The sequence below is a fragment of the Harmonia axyridis genome, chromosome 1 (genome assembly GCF_914767665.1).
Source record: "Harmonia axyridis chromosome 1, icHarAxyr1.1, whole genome shotgun sequence".
Taxonomy (NCBI): domain Eukaryota; kingdom Metazoa; phylum Arthropoda; class Insecta; order Coleoptera; family Coccinellidae; genus Harmonia; species Harmonia axyridis.
The window spans coordinates 40,016,114-40,030,449 of NC_059501.1; the positions used below are offsets into that span (position 1 = coordinate 40,016,114).

Genomic DNA, 14,336 nt, shown 5'->3' on the forward strand with positions numbered 1-14,336 from the left:
TTCCTATAGAAAAAGAACATAATATGTTGGACAAACCAATAATTATTTCGTTGTTGTACCTGAAATGTTAATCGAAATTATGTCTATGGATTCTCGACACTCGATTATAAATACCTAGCATCGCTTTCATTAGGAATAAAATCGATTCGATTCCAGCGAATCCTTTTTTTTTTCAATTATAATGCTGGAATGAGTATATCATTCGTGATATAATATAATTAATTACAAAGTCCACCAAAGATTGGACATCTTAAAGTCAAGTTCCAAGGTAGTTGAAAATGTAATGTAGGTAAGTGACGAACTCAAACCATTAAACCATTATTTGGAGACCATGCTGATTTGTTTTTAATATAGGTACATATATCATCATCGATCAACATTTCTAGATGTTAGACACCGATATTCAATTATAACTCAAATTAATTTTCAGAGACTCATATACAAATTTTCGATGTTTTAGCACTACGAACTTTCGAACCAGAGGAGATAGACAAATTCTGATACCCCATTCTCGTACTGTATTTCGGATAAACTAACCGTAGTATATGTATTCATATTTGGCGCTATCGAAAAAAATGTATATCTCCGCTAATACTAATGATAGCGCTCTGAAATTAAAACATTATACAGGTCCTTTTTTACGTAGACCAGTGGCGTGGTCGTCTTTTCAGCAGGATCTTCAATTATATTTAATTTATTATTTTATTTTATTAATTTATTTTATTTTCACTGATTTCAAAAATATACAACATCGTATAGTTTGTATCAATGTAAATAAAAGAAAATGGTCAAAAACCTTTTTTCATTTCAATATTTCTCTGGTTTTACCTACTACAAAATTGACGAGTACTGGGCAGATCATCTTGGTTAGATAGTTTGTCTCCAAATGTTTAATTGTCATTATACCTAATAGCTAAATTAATATTGATGTACCTTTTTTTTAATTGTGGCTACCTTTTCTGTTTCTTGACATATATTGTTGACTTCCCACGTAAAATTTTGGTGGGTTGTGTATAATTATACACAATGTACCTATTTGTCTGTGAATGAAGTTTATCATTATTATCATCACGATAGTACTATCGTGAGAGTTACTATCAACGTAAAAATTTGCCTTCAGATCTGTTTTACTTTAGTAAACCAACTTCTTTTGGAAGAAATTATTTTGAAGGGAGAAAAGAGTGTCTTTTCATGATTAATGAACATTTTTCGACCAATGGCTTTTTTTCACCTAGACGTAGAAACTTGCAATTTTTAGTGTAGGTTCGAAATGCCGCAATTATGACCATTAATCCTATCTTTTCTATTTTCTATTCAATAGGCTAACACTTACAACAATAGCTAACTCCCAGTTGCAGGAACATTCATTAAAATTTAATGTCCCCATTAAAATTTTAATCCTCCATAAGGAGAAGCCTATAGGCTACCTGCACCGTTTAATGGAGAATCAAATTTTAATGAACGTTCCTGCAACTGGTTGAAGGGGTCAGTCCCTAAAGAAGTCTAATAGGAACTGCAATTTGGCACTAGGTATTCATCAAGCCAAGTAGCTTGACATTTTAACCAACTACTTGACTTAAAAATCAAGCTTGTGAAAAATTACATACTTGAGCTTGATTTAACTTGATTTTAGATATTTATTGCTTGACTTGATATCAAGCTACTTGATATTACTTGAGCTTGATATGCACACGTCGCACGGCATTTATTTCTGCAATCTCGTGCGCGCTTAGACCAAATAGGGGATTCCTCGAGCGACGAGGACTTAAGCATTTGACAGTATGACTTTATCAGTAGTTTTCTCACATTTCTATGAAATCTTTTGGTAGATTGTGGTAGTTTCAGAAATATATTTCCAAACTTGGCCAAGGATTTTTTATCATCTCCTGTTGAAAGACATTTTTCCAGAGCTGCTACAAAAACCCGTTATAGGTTAGGCGACAAATCTATAAGATGCCTCATGTGTCCCAGATCCTGGATGGCAAATTATGAAATCAAACAAAGCCTGGAGGTTTCTCAATATTAAGAAACTTCATTTTTCATTTATTTTTCATTTTGTTATAATTTATAGTTATTCAAATTATGTTTTTATTTCAAAAAAGTTGATATTTTCGGTTCTTTTATACAATAAGTTTAATAAATAAAAGTGTTTTCGCAACGTTCCTTCTCATTTCATCATTTTTTTATTGATGTGACACTACACAATAAAACTGCTGAAAATCAAGTAGCTTGATATGATTCAAGTACTTGATGAATAAATACTTGACTTGAGATTGAAAAACTATTACTTGACTTGAGCTCGACTCGAAATCAAGTCAAGCTCAAGCCAAGTAGCTTGAAAATCAAGCCAGGCCGTTAATCCCTATTTGGCACAATTGTCCACTTTTGTTATTGCTCATCAGGCAGTACAACTGCAAAATATTAAGGCATTCAACTCAACGTATTCATTGGGTTTTCGACATTAATGTACATCGAACAAGATTGATGTGGGCCACAGCACTCGGGTATTTCTTCAGGTATTCAATGTTAGGGATTCGCGGTTCGCTGAATACGAAAGCGGCAACGTGTCGAATACAATTTCGCCATTTCGACAGTTCACTGCACTTTGGTTTGACCACGATTTCATTCTCGTTGCTAAAAATGGAAACGCACTTAATTGTTTTCCCGATACTCAATACCAAGCAATCCAACAGCAAGGCTGTTATACAATTTTCATGAGATCCCTTTTGAATCACTTGGCAGGGAAACGAAATTAGGCCAATTGAAAAGTCCCCGGCCTGATGCACAGATGGCGGTGCTAGTATTAAATCCATCTGATTTTTAGTTAGTACCAACATTCAAACGATACGTGTTAAAATTTGACAGCAGTCCGCCTATTAGTTTGTGAGATATTGCGTTGTGAATGTAGCTACTTTTGTTATCTGAAAAAAGGAATTTGGTGTGCTGATGAAATATTGCCTTTTGAAAGGGAAAAAATACAGTTGAAGCAAAATCTTGGCTTGATGAGAAGTTTTAGGGGTCTGCATCAGGAAAATCAACCATCACTAATTGGTATGCTAAGTTTAAACGAGCACCGAAGACGGCGAACGCAGTGGACGCCCGAAAGAGGCTATCACCGACGAAAAAATCAAAAAAGTAAATGATTTTGACTGACCGTAAAGTGGAGTTGATCGAGATAGCAGACATTGTAAAGATATCTTAACGTGTACATCATATCATTCACGAATATTTGTACATGAGAAAGCTTTGTGCGAAATGGGTGCCGCGCGAGCTGACAATCGATCAAAATCAACAACGTGTCAATTATTCTGAGCATTGTTTGAAGCTGCTTAAGTGCAATAAACCTGAATTTTTGCGTCGATATGTGACAATGGATTAAATATGCCTCCATCATTTCACTCCAGAGTCCAATCGACAGTCAGCTGAATGAACTGCACACGATGAACCGAATCCAAAGCGAGAAAAAACACAACATTCAGCTGGCAAGGTTATGGCATCAGTATTCTGGGATGCGCAAGGTATGATATTCATTGATTACCTCCAAAAGGGCCAGACCATCAAATGCGTTTATTATATATCGTTATTGGATGAAATCGTTAAAACACGGTCCTATTTGAAGAAAAAAGGTGCTGTTTCATCAAGACAATGGCAAAATTGCATGAATTGGGCTTCGAATTGCTTCTGCATCTAACGTATTCGCCAGATCTGGCCCCCAGCGAATCTTTTCTGTTCTCAGACCTCAAAAGAAATCTCGCTGGAAAAAAATTTATCGCTAATGAAGAAATAATGGGCGAAACTATGGCCTATTTTGAAGCGGAAGACAAATCGTACTACAAAAATGGTAACGAACAATTGGAAGATCGCTATAATCGCTGTATCGCCCTCGAAGGCAACAATGTTGAATAATAAAATCGAATTTCACCAAAAAAATGTGTTTTACTATGTTAGACCGGGCACTTTTCAATTGGCCTGTTATTTATTATCTGAATGCATATATGTAATTATAAAATAAGTGAATCCCTTTTTTCGACATTCTGCATGTATCTCCAACTCCAACACTGATCTCTTCAGGAAATTTCTTTGGTATGTAGAAACACAAAAAAAAGATGAAAAAAGTACTAACGTTAATTAACCTGGCAGTTGTACGGTGGGGTATCCCATACCCCAAGCGACCTTATAGTTTTGTATTTCAATTAACATCAATAATTACGACAGCAGATTTCGAGTATTCTCGAAACCATATTTTACCTGAGTGTATCTAAATTTAGTACGCTATAGTGCAGATATTTATCCAACTAGATTCAATGGAACGTAGAAGTTGCTATGAGTAATAATTATAATTATCATATGTCAATATTGTTATTTGTAGAATGACTTCATACGAAGAACAGCAAGCAAGATTATTAGAATCGTGGAAAATAATCAGTGGAGAAGAAATAATATCATTTGCTTCAAAAAACGAAAGGTCTGATCTCTTGGATGGTCAAGCTTTCGACCAAACGGTTGATGAAGAAGATTTTGAAGAAACAGAAACAATAATTGATAGATATGTACGAATAGATGGAACCACAAAATATCGCAGTCAACACAAGTGTAGAAAATATCATTACTCATTTACCAGTTGTAAAACGAAGTCATAAGCATTTGAAAAAATTATAGTCTAAGAGCTAGCAACGTTTTTGAGAGAGAATTTCAGGTAGGCCAGTTTTTAGATATGCTATCTCTCTCACTCCCCCGGACATCATACGGGCTATCTGGCTGGCGGTAGTGGTTGCGTTCATCAGTGCGCATCCTACCTGTACAGGTAAAATATCGATTTTTCAAATCATTTTAAGAAGTTTTTTTTTTTTTTATTATTTTTATTGAATTTTTCGCAACATGAATATATTATTGCCAGATATTTTTATCGTTGTTTAAATTGTGCCAGACGCTAATTTTGAATTGAAAAAAAAATTTTTTTCAAAATATTTCAGTATGGCTGAAATTTTTATATGATGTTATTTAAGTATCTAAAAACCTAAAATTAATTTGCCAAACAATAATTCGATTGTTAAACCTTCAGCCAGACCGATCTAAAAGTGAAAAGTGATTGGGCATGTTGGAAGAGTACAGACAATCACGTGTTAGTTGCGCAAGCGAGATAGACGACAGCAGCTGTTTGTAATCAAGATGGCGTCAGTTTAGTCACATTGGTGTATTCGTTGCTGTTATTTTTAATGTTTTTAACAAAATTGCGTTACAATGGCTAGCGAAAAATTAAAATGTGTTTTTTGTAAAGACAGAAATGGAAAAATAATAACTTTTGTTGAAGATAAATTAAAAAAGTGTAAAGAAGTTCTACAAATACGTGTAAATTTCAAACTGAAATATAATAGTGTACAGTTACCGGAGCAAGTTAATGACACTGATGGATATCACAGAAATTGTTACAGCAGTTTTACAGCTCTAATGACAAAATATCGTAATTTATCTGAAATTAATTTCTCGTCAACAGTAGATCTTTCCAGCACATCTAGTTCAACTTCGTTATCAAATACGGCAGTAGATGTTAGCAAAATCCTGCCAGATAATACGTCTCAGAATTCACAAACAGAAGTTGTTATCCAAGAAATTGACACTTCTAATGCAATTATTGAGCCTGACAGTGTGGTAAATATAGAAACAAATTCAGGTGTTAAACGAGTTTGTTTTTTTTGTGGAAAAGGTCGCAAGCAATCAAAAGGTAAACAACAAACTTTACACTCCTCAAATGATGCAAATATTTATAAAAAAATAGCAGAGTGGATGACAAAATTAAGTAATCAAGAGTTGTTAGACAAAATAGAAAATTTACAGTCAAAAAGTGAAATTATTTTTTATCATCATTCGTGTGAATTGGGATATTTAAATGATTATAATAAAGTTATTGCTGATAATCCACAAACTCCCTGGCATGACAATCGGAGTATCCACCAGTGCATTTTCAACCAAATTGTATCATTAATAGAGGAAGAAGTTATCAACAATAAAAATTGTTTGTTGTTATCTTCTCTTTGTGATACATACAATAATGAATTAAAGCTTCAGTCTCAGTCAGATGTAAATTTAATGACAAATCATTATCTTGAGGAAAAAATATTTAAACAATTTAAAAAATCAATTAAAAAATTAAAAAAATTTCGTAATTTTGATCCATCAAGCCTACCACCATGCAAAGCTGAATTGTATCAGCATTTACTACGAATTCGTTACGTTACAAAGTTTTGGAGAAATGCTCATTTACAACACCCAACATCTCCAGGGCCCCCGAACCGCGCGTGCAACGCGTGCACCGCACGCGGGCGCCACTCTAAAAGGGCGCCAAAACCGAGGGACCAAAGGTTTTCGAAAAAGATTCTTTCAAATTTTTTTAACAATTTTTTTTTCCAAACTTCTTTTTTGCAATTTATACAAGTTTCCGAACGTCGCAATCGGCATGAAATAGCCAGATATTGGTTTACAAAAACGCATACTCGCTGCTAATCCTAGGGCATTTTTTGCGCCATGTGCTGCACACAGCTTAAATTTAACTGAAAATGATGCTGCTAAGGTTTCAAATGAAACAGTGGACTCTTTTGATATTGTACAAGAACTTTGTATATATTTCTCTTCATCCACAAGAAGATTGGAATGTTATAAAAAAGCATGATCCTCAGTTACATCTAAAACCCCTAAGTGATACTAGATGGTCAAGTAGAATTGATGCTAAAGTTTTATTTTATTCAAATATGTTATAGCCTTTTGGAAATAGCAGAAAATGATACTTTCAACATGGAAACTAGACATAGACATTTCTCTTTTGTTAAATATTGATTCTTTTAAATTAATTTGAAGTATAATAATTTCTCATGATGTTTTATTCCAAATTAATATTGTAAGCAAAATGATGCAAAGTTTAGCGATTGACATTAAAGTGTGCCAAAACTATTTGAAGAATTTAGTTGATCATTTCAAAAATTATAGGGATGATAATGTTCTCGTGTAAAAACTTGCGGAAGCTGGAAAACTAGCGGCTGCTCTTGAGATGGATCAAGGTTTTTCTCTATTATATACTGTAAGACGAAAGTATAAACCAAAATTGTTCGATTATGAACAGACGGATGAGGCACCTCAAGATCAAAAAATCGTTTTCAAAATAAATTTCTTTTTGAAAATAATTGATCAAACACTAAGTTTCTTAAATAGTAGGTTTACGATAACGTTTTTTTTTTATTTGTGATATTCTTAAATTAAATGATAAATATCTCTTAAAATGCTGTCATGCTCTTCAACAAAAGCTAACTGATTAGGAAAAAAAGAGACGTGAAAGAAAATGATTTATTCAACGAGATAAAAGCCCTAAGAATGTTTTCATTATCTGAAGCGAAAATCCTCTTGAAATTCTACAATATATTTTCGAAAATAATCTTACTTCTTCTCTACCGAATCTTAGTATTGCCTCAAGAATCCTTCTCACTTTACCTGTGTCTGTTGCTTCTGGTAAGAGATAATTCACTAAATTAAAAATAATTGAAAACTTTTTGAAGTCTACCATGTCATAAGAAAGATTTTCTGGATTGGCAATCTTAGATTTAGAGCAAGAGATACTCGATAAAACTGATTGATTATATGAAAAATTTTGCAACAGCCAAATCTAGAAAAACATCCATTCAGTTTCTGCATTGATCCTAATTAAATGTTTATGCCTTTATGAATAATTTATAGAAGAATACAGCTTAAGTTTTGAAACACATTAAAAATGTATTATGTTACAACTAACACCATAAAGTTCTTAAGGCAATGAAGGTTGCTGGTAGATTTTCAACCATTCTACACTTAATTCTTAACAAATCAAAAAAAATTTCGATTATCAAGCAGTGCTTTTCTCCACCTCCCCCCTTTAAGGGGCGCCAAAATATGTTCCGCACGCGGGCGTTGATGTCCCTTGCGGGGGCCCTGAACATCTCTATCACCTCAAGCTTCTGGCTGGACCATAAATGACGATAAATATGATTTTATCTGGTTTGTTGGAGAGCAGTGACCATCATTAGTTTCCGACATTATCATTAAAGGTAAAAATTGAAAATAAAATACTAATAAATTTCTTTGCCGAAAGATTATAAAATTTTTCATTCTTTTACAGATAATAGCTTATTACAAGACGATGATAATCCAAAAGACGACGATGGCAATGAAAATGACAGTAGTGATGAAGATGATGATAATTATCAAGAAACCTCCGTTTTTTGTGACACAATTATGGATTAAAAAATATAATTTTTGTTTACTTTCATCCTTGAGATAGATTATTACCTTAATTTTGCACAAAAATAAATAATTATTTTAATGCTATCTTAATCCACAATTAATTCAATAGTTTATAATTCTTTCTCTGTAATTTATTCGACAACTATTCCTATACCAAGCAAAATGGTACCACATCACTTTTTACTTTTAGATAGGTCTGGCTGAAGGTTTAACAATCGAATTATTGTTTGGCAAATTAATTTTAGGTTTTTAGATACTTAAATAACATCATATAAAAATTTCAGCCATACTGAAATATTTTGAAAAAAAATTTTTTTTCAATTCAAAATTAGCGTCTGGCACAATTTAAACAACGATAAAAATATCTGGCAATAAAATATTCATGTTGCGAAAAATTCAATAAAAATAATAATAAAAAAAAAAAACTTCTTAAAATGATTTGAAAAATCGATATTTTACCTGTACAGGTAGGATGCGCACTGATAAACGCAACCACTACCGCCAGCCAGATAGCCCGTATGACGTCCGGGGGAGTGAGAGAGATAGCATATCTAAAAACTAGCCTACCTGAAATGCTTGTTTTCCCGACGTTGCTAGCTCTCGTACTATTAGATGAGCCCTGGAATATGTTTTCACAGATGTGATTCTTGTCGATATTGTGAAGTTCACAAATGGAAAACTCACGGAAAAGTGTACGCGCCCTGACAGCCAGCACCTTGTAATAGCTGCCATAATAAAGGAACTGAAAACTCTGATTGACTGATTGGACTTATATGCAGCAGGATTATTAAAATCAGGTCAACAAAATGTTGGAGACTTATGGTCTACAGATGGTTTCGGGGTTAATATTTTTAGAATTACCATGAGTGAAAAAAGATTCACATTATACTGCTGCAATATTTTTTTTAGACACCAACGAGTCCTGCGATGAGAGACGAAAAATAGATGAACTTGCTCCTATTAGGGAATATTTGATGTTATTGTTGAAGACAATTTAGCAGCATACACCATCAGTAAATACGTCACAATAGGCTAGAAACTAGAGGCATAAGGGGTCGGTGCAGCTTCAGATTTATACCAAGCAAGTCAGCCAAGTGAGGTATAAATATTTCTATACCCTCTAATGATCGCTCTAGTTTTATATTAAATATTCCTTTGGAACTTTTTTATGTCTTAGGTATATCAGTTTAATTCATTCCTCATTGTTCTATAAAAATTTATTTCCACTAAGGTATTTTCATTACTCATACCCCACCGTACCAATGATGTTACCAAATACCACCGTACAACTGGCGGGTTGAGGATCTGCTGAGCGCACGTTCATTCATGCGTCGATTGGCATTGAAGCCCACAAGACTGTATATGAGATGATTTATTAACTCCGATTTCAAGTATGCAAGGAAATAAATGGCTTCAAAAGTTTCATTCATTCTATTGATGTTATTTTCATTTATTCATTTATACGAACAAGCCATTTCACATTATAATAAAAAAGTATGCTTAGAAATAAGCTACATGCACTTGTCAGTTCATTGTCAGCAGGGTTTTTGTGTAATTCTCGAACTGAAGCGCATGCGTTTTGATTAAAATAACCATAGATAAATCGGCATACTCTTCCGTGCTATAAGCATACATTTTCAAGGTGTAATTTATTAACTTAGTACCAATTTCTACAATTTTAGGGTAACAGAACACTAGAATTGGAATACTTACTGACAATGAACTGACAAGTGCATTTACGCTTGTTTCTGAGCATTCTTTTTTGTTATTGATACATAGGCGTACAACTTTGCTTCCGCCGTCTCTTTTTTTCCGAAATTCGAGGCTCTATTGTAAAAATCTGGTTATACATTTATGATTCTGAATACGAATCCCGCGATCCACGAATCGATCCAATTTTTTACTTCTACATAAGACCGGAAGTTATGATCATCCAGGCCGTGAGCCATTGATCGAAAAAAGTGATAGTCCGAGAAAGCAACGTCTGTAGAATACAGCGGGTGGGGTAGGACTTCCCATTCCAATGTTTCCATACTTGGAAACGACATGTTCAAGTGATTTTACAGCATGACAGTGCTCGACCCCATGTTGCGAAAGGGGTCAAGGTATACTTATCTTATCACTTCAACATGTCTCTCGTTGTCTTGTGGCCGTTTGTCTTTCAATGCGCGGCTCAAACGAATTAATTGCGTTCGATAACAATAGCCTGTGATTGTTTCAGTCGATTTTAACAACTCATAATACACTACACCGAGCCCACCAAATACTGAGCATGACTTTGGAACCGTGAATATTCGGTTTGGTCGTGTACGTGGAAGCATGACCGAAATATCCCCATGCTTTTCTGCTCTTGGGATTATCGTAATGAACCCATTTTTCATCTCCCATCACAATGCTATGCAGAATTCCTTTCTGTCTTTGCCTTTTAATCAGCTGTTCTGAATCATTCCCATGACTTTCAGGCGTTTTGAAATGGCTTGTTGCGTCACTTCCAATGATCTTGTCAATTATTGTTGCGTTCGACACGAGTCTTGATCAAGTAATGCCTCCCATTCTGCAACTTCGAGAACCTTCTCTCTTCCTCCGACGTCAAAATCACTATTCTTGAAACGTTGAAACCACTCTCGGCACGTTCTTTCACTAATAGCGGCCTCACCATAGGTATTTGACAGCATTCGATGAGGCTCAGCTGCAGATTTTTTCATTTTTAAGCAGAAAATTTAAATCCTCCGCAAATGAGGAGAATTTGGTAGTAAACTGATATGTTTAATCAAGAATAACTTCATGATGCTGATACAAATCGACTAATATTTCGATGGCGTTATGTTTACAAATACCTAAGCTTATTGTCTGACATCTACCATCTATTTATTCCGACTACCACTCACCGCTATAGCCATCTATTGCAAAACGGCGGAAGCAAAGTTGAATACTTGAAATTGAACATAAGTTCCCCTAAAGTTTTTTTGTAAAAATCATATAATCTTCCATATGGCAAAGTTTTTCGATTAACTAAAAAAAACACCCTGAATAGATATATATGGTCTCAAAGAGCGCATGAGTCAATGGATGCTCCTTTTTTTTTCTATATTCTTCTTGAACTTTTTATGGTTCCGATAGGCGTACAACACGAAATTCTTAAAGAATCTTGTGATTGTTAGTCTTAGTACCTAAACAATTGACTGTTTTTTCAGGGAGGATTCTCATTGTTATACGGAACCCTCATCCGAAATGTATATCCGATCAAATAAAATATTTCAATAATCATATGAGGTCAAGGCGTTCGGATGTTTATGTCAACAATCTGCTTTATTTTTATTCACGCCCGTGATAACTCCACACTGATTTCTCAAGACCAGAATAATTCTTTCCTGGCCAAAATCTCGAGTTTGAGATGAAGTGGTATCACCAATAGGCCAACCACATCAAATCTTGAAACTCAAAAAGATTATTGCTACTGAATAATTTTTCTAGAATTTTTATAAATTTCCTTCTCAATTTACAGAGTTCTTCCTCAATTCAGCGAGATATTTGATTTAAGATTTAATGATTCACTCTTGATTGGTATTTCGGTTGGTATTCACCTCAAGTCGAGCCTCAAGTGCTCTATAATGAGAAGGTTTGAATTTGATTATATTTTCTATGAATACAGGAAGGCTCGAAACTTCAGATGGCCTGGAATATAATAGGTACGTACTAGGACTACAAAAAGATATCGATCGAAGAATGCTTTAAAATTATGACATCTCTAACAGTATGAAACATAATTGAAATAAAACAGTAAATAATCCAATCTTTTTTACTACCAATGATAAAAATAGCCAAGCCTGTCATATTCTTTTCCTGTTTCACAATAAATGATAAGAAACCACATGCAATTCATCAAACAATGCATTAAAGAACCAACATTGTGGATACCTATATCAAACGCGCTTTTACTTTGTTATTACGTCACTTTTTAACCACAAGCTCGACCTCAAGTATTGTCGTCTTGAAATCAACATTTCGAATACTTGAAGAATGAAACAAAAATTCTGATAAGTTATGAATATTGCAATTATAATAAGAATATTATGAAAGTTTTCGATAGTTATATAGTTTTTTCACATTATGATTTTGAATCTCAGTTGATTCATTTTGGTTCACTTCTTGCGCGTTCGTTCCCTGAACAGATCGGTTCATCATTTCGGCACAATGTTTATAATTTTTAATTTTAAGAGGAATGGCATCAAATGATACCGACCTAAAGATAGCAGTTTTATCACAGCTAACAGCCTTTTCACCAATGACTTCAGTAGACAAATAGGGAAATACCATATAACCTACTTTTTTCTTGAAAGGACGAAAGCAATATTATTGGCAAAAGCGAAATAAGTAAATGGAACTTTTCCCTCGAAATCTATTTCAAAAATTACATTTGCAGATTAAACTCACAAGATCATTCATTGTAACCTAATGACGAAATCGTTAACCATTTCATTGACTTACAATAAGACCGAGGGGTAGAATAAGACACCACCCTCAAGTTATTTAATCATAACTCATCTCAAAAATTATCTTTACCGATAAACTTACCGGAATCGTTCATTGTGACCGAATAAACAATTCCTACAATCTCGCACAAACCTTGAAATTCTAAATTATTATTTTATATTTACACGCCAATCTGTTCTGTTAGGTATCACCTCAGAGTAATAAATCTAGATAGGAGGGGCATATGACATTTTCAGTAAGCAAATTTTGCCCTCAAGATGAACTATCAAATTTGACATGAAGCGCGCGGAAATCAAAATACATATATCGGTGATACGATATTTCTCTCAATTCGCGAGTTTCTCCTAAAAAGAACGCACTTCTTATGTCCTATAGTGAATCAACGTTTCATATTAACTCAAAATATATTGAAATAAATACCTCAATATATCAGAAGACAAATTTCAAGCGCTCCAAACGACGTGAAACAACCGATGACACTAGGAGAGCAAAAGTTGCCAAACCTTGAATTTCAGCAGATAGATACAGAAAATAATGAATATTCTGCTTATTATAACAATTAGGAAAAATATCGGATTTCAAATATTGCATATTTAATCGGGAATCGCTCAAATAAATATATTTGATTCAATATAATATACATTCATAACGATATAGTAAAATTGTGGATTTGAAAATACAGGGTGTTTCCTAAACATGCGGCAAAAATTCAGGGGGTTGTTCCTTGGACTATTCTAAGAATATTTTGTCTTTTGATGATTTTTGAAAAACCTATTTGTTTCGAAGATACAGGGCGAACAACATTTTTCATATTTTTAAAATTAATAATAGTTTAAATAAAAATGCGTACCGCACTGTGTTTACTAAGTAGGTACAATTTATTTTTAAATTTGTTTAACAACATTCCAATTACTAAAAACGGCCAGTTTTTTGACTAAAAATTGCTAATACATCACAAAACGAATTCAAATGAAAACCGTGTTTAATCTGTATTCCTTTACCATCTGCACTTATCAATTTTTAGTCAAAAAACTGGCCGTTTTTAGTAATTGGAATGTTGTTAAACAAATTTAAAAATAAATTGTACCTACTTAGTAAACACAGTGCGGTACGCATTTTTATTTAAACTATTATTAATTTTAAAAATATGAAAAATGTTGTTCGCCCTGTATCTTCGAAACAAGGAGGTTTTTCAAAAATCATCCAAGGACAAAACATGCTTAAAATAGTCCAAGGAACAACCCCCTGAATTTTTGCCGCATGTTTAGGAAACACCCTGTATATCAAAATCCGACAACGTAATCTAACCATCTTGGGGACATGTAAAATTCCCTCTATCTATGTTTATTACTCTATGGGTATCACTAAAATATTGAGTATTCGTTTCCAATGATCTTCTAGAATTTTCCCTTGTTTTATTAACGTGATCAACATGTTATGTTACATCGAAATGCAAAATTTCATCTAATCTGGGTCGAATCCGTACAACTGAAATCAGTAGAAAACTTCAAACGGCCATATTTACGGAAGAAATCTTAATCTGATTTCGCCAATTAACAAACTTAGCTGCTTTATTC

The 14,336-nt window shown here is 33.8% G+C and overlaps 1 protein-coding gene across 27 annotated transcripts in view; it reads right to left on the bottom strand.

Moving 5' to 3' along the window:
* The window catches only part of LOC123671378 (phosphatidylinositol 4-phosphate 5-kinase type-1 alpha), a 101,072-nt gene that overhangs the window by 77,598 nt on the left and 9,138 nt on the right, over nucleotides 1-14,336 (bottom strand). The gene's annotated exons all lie outside the window — the stretch shown is intronic.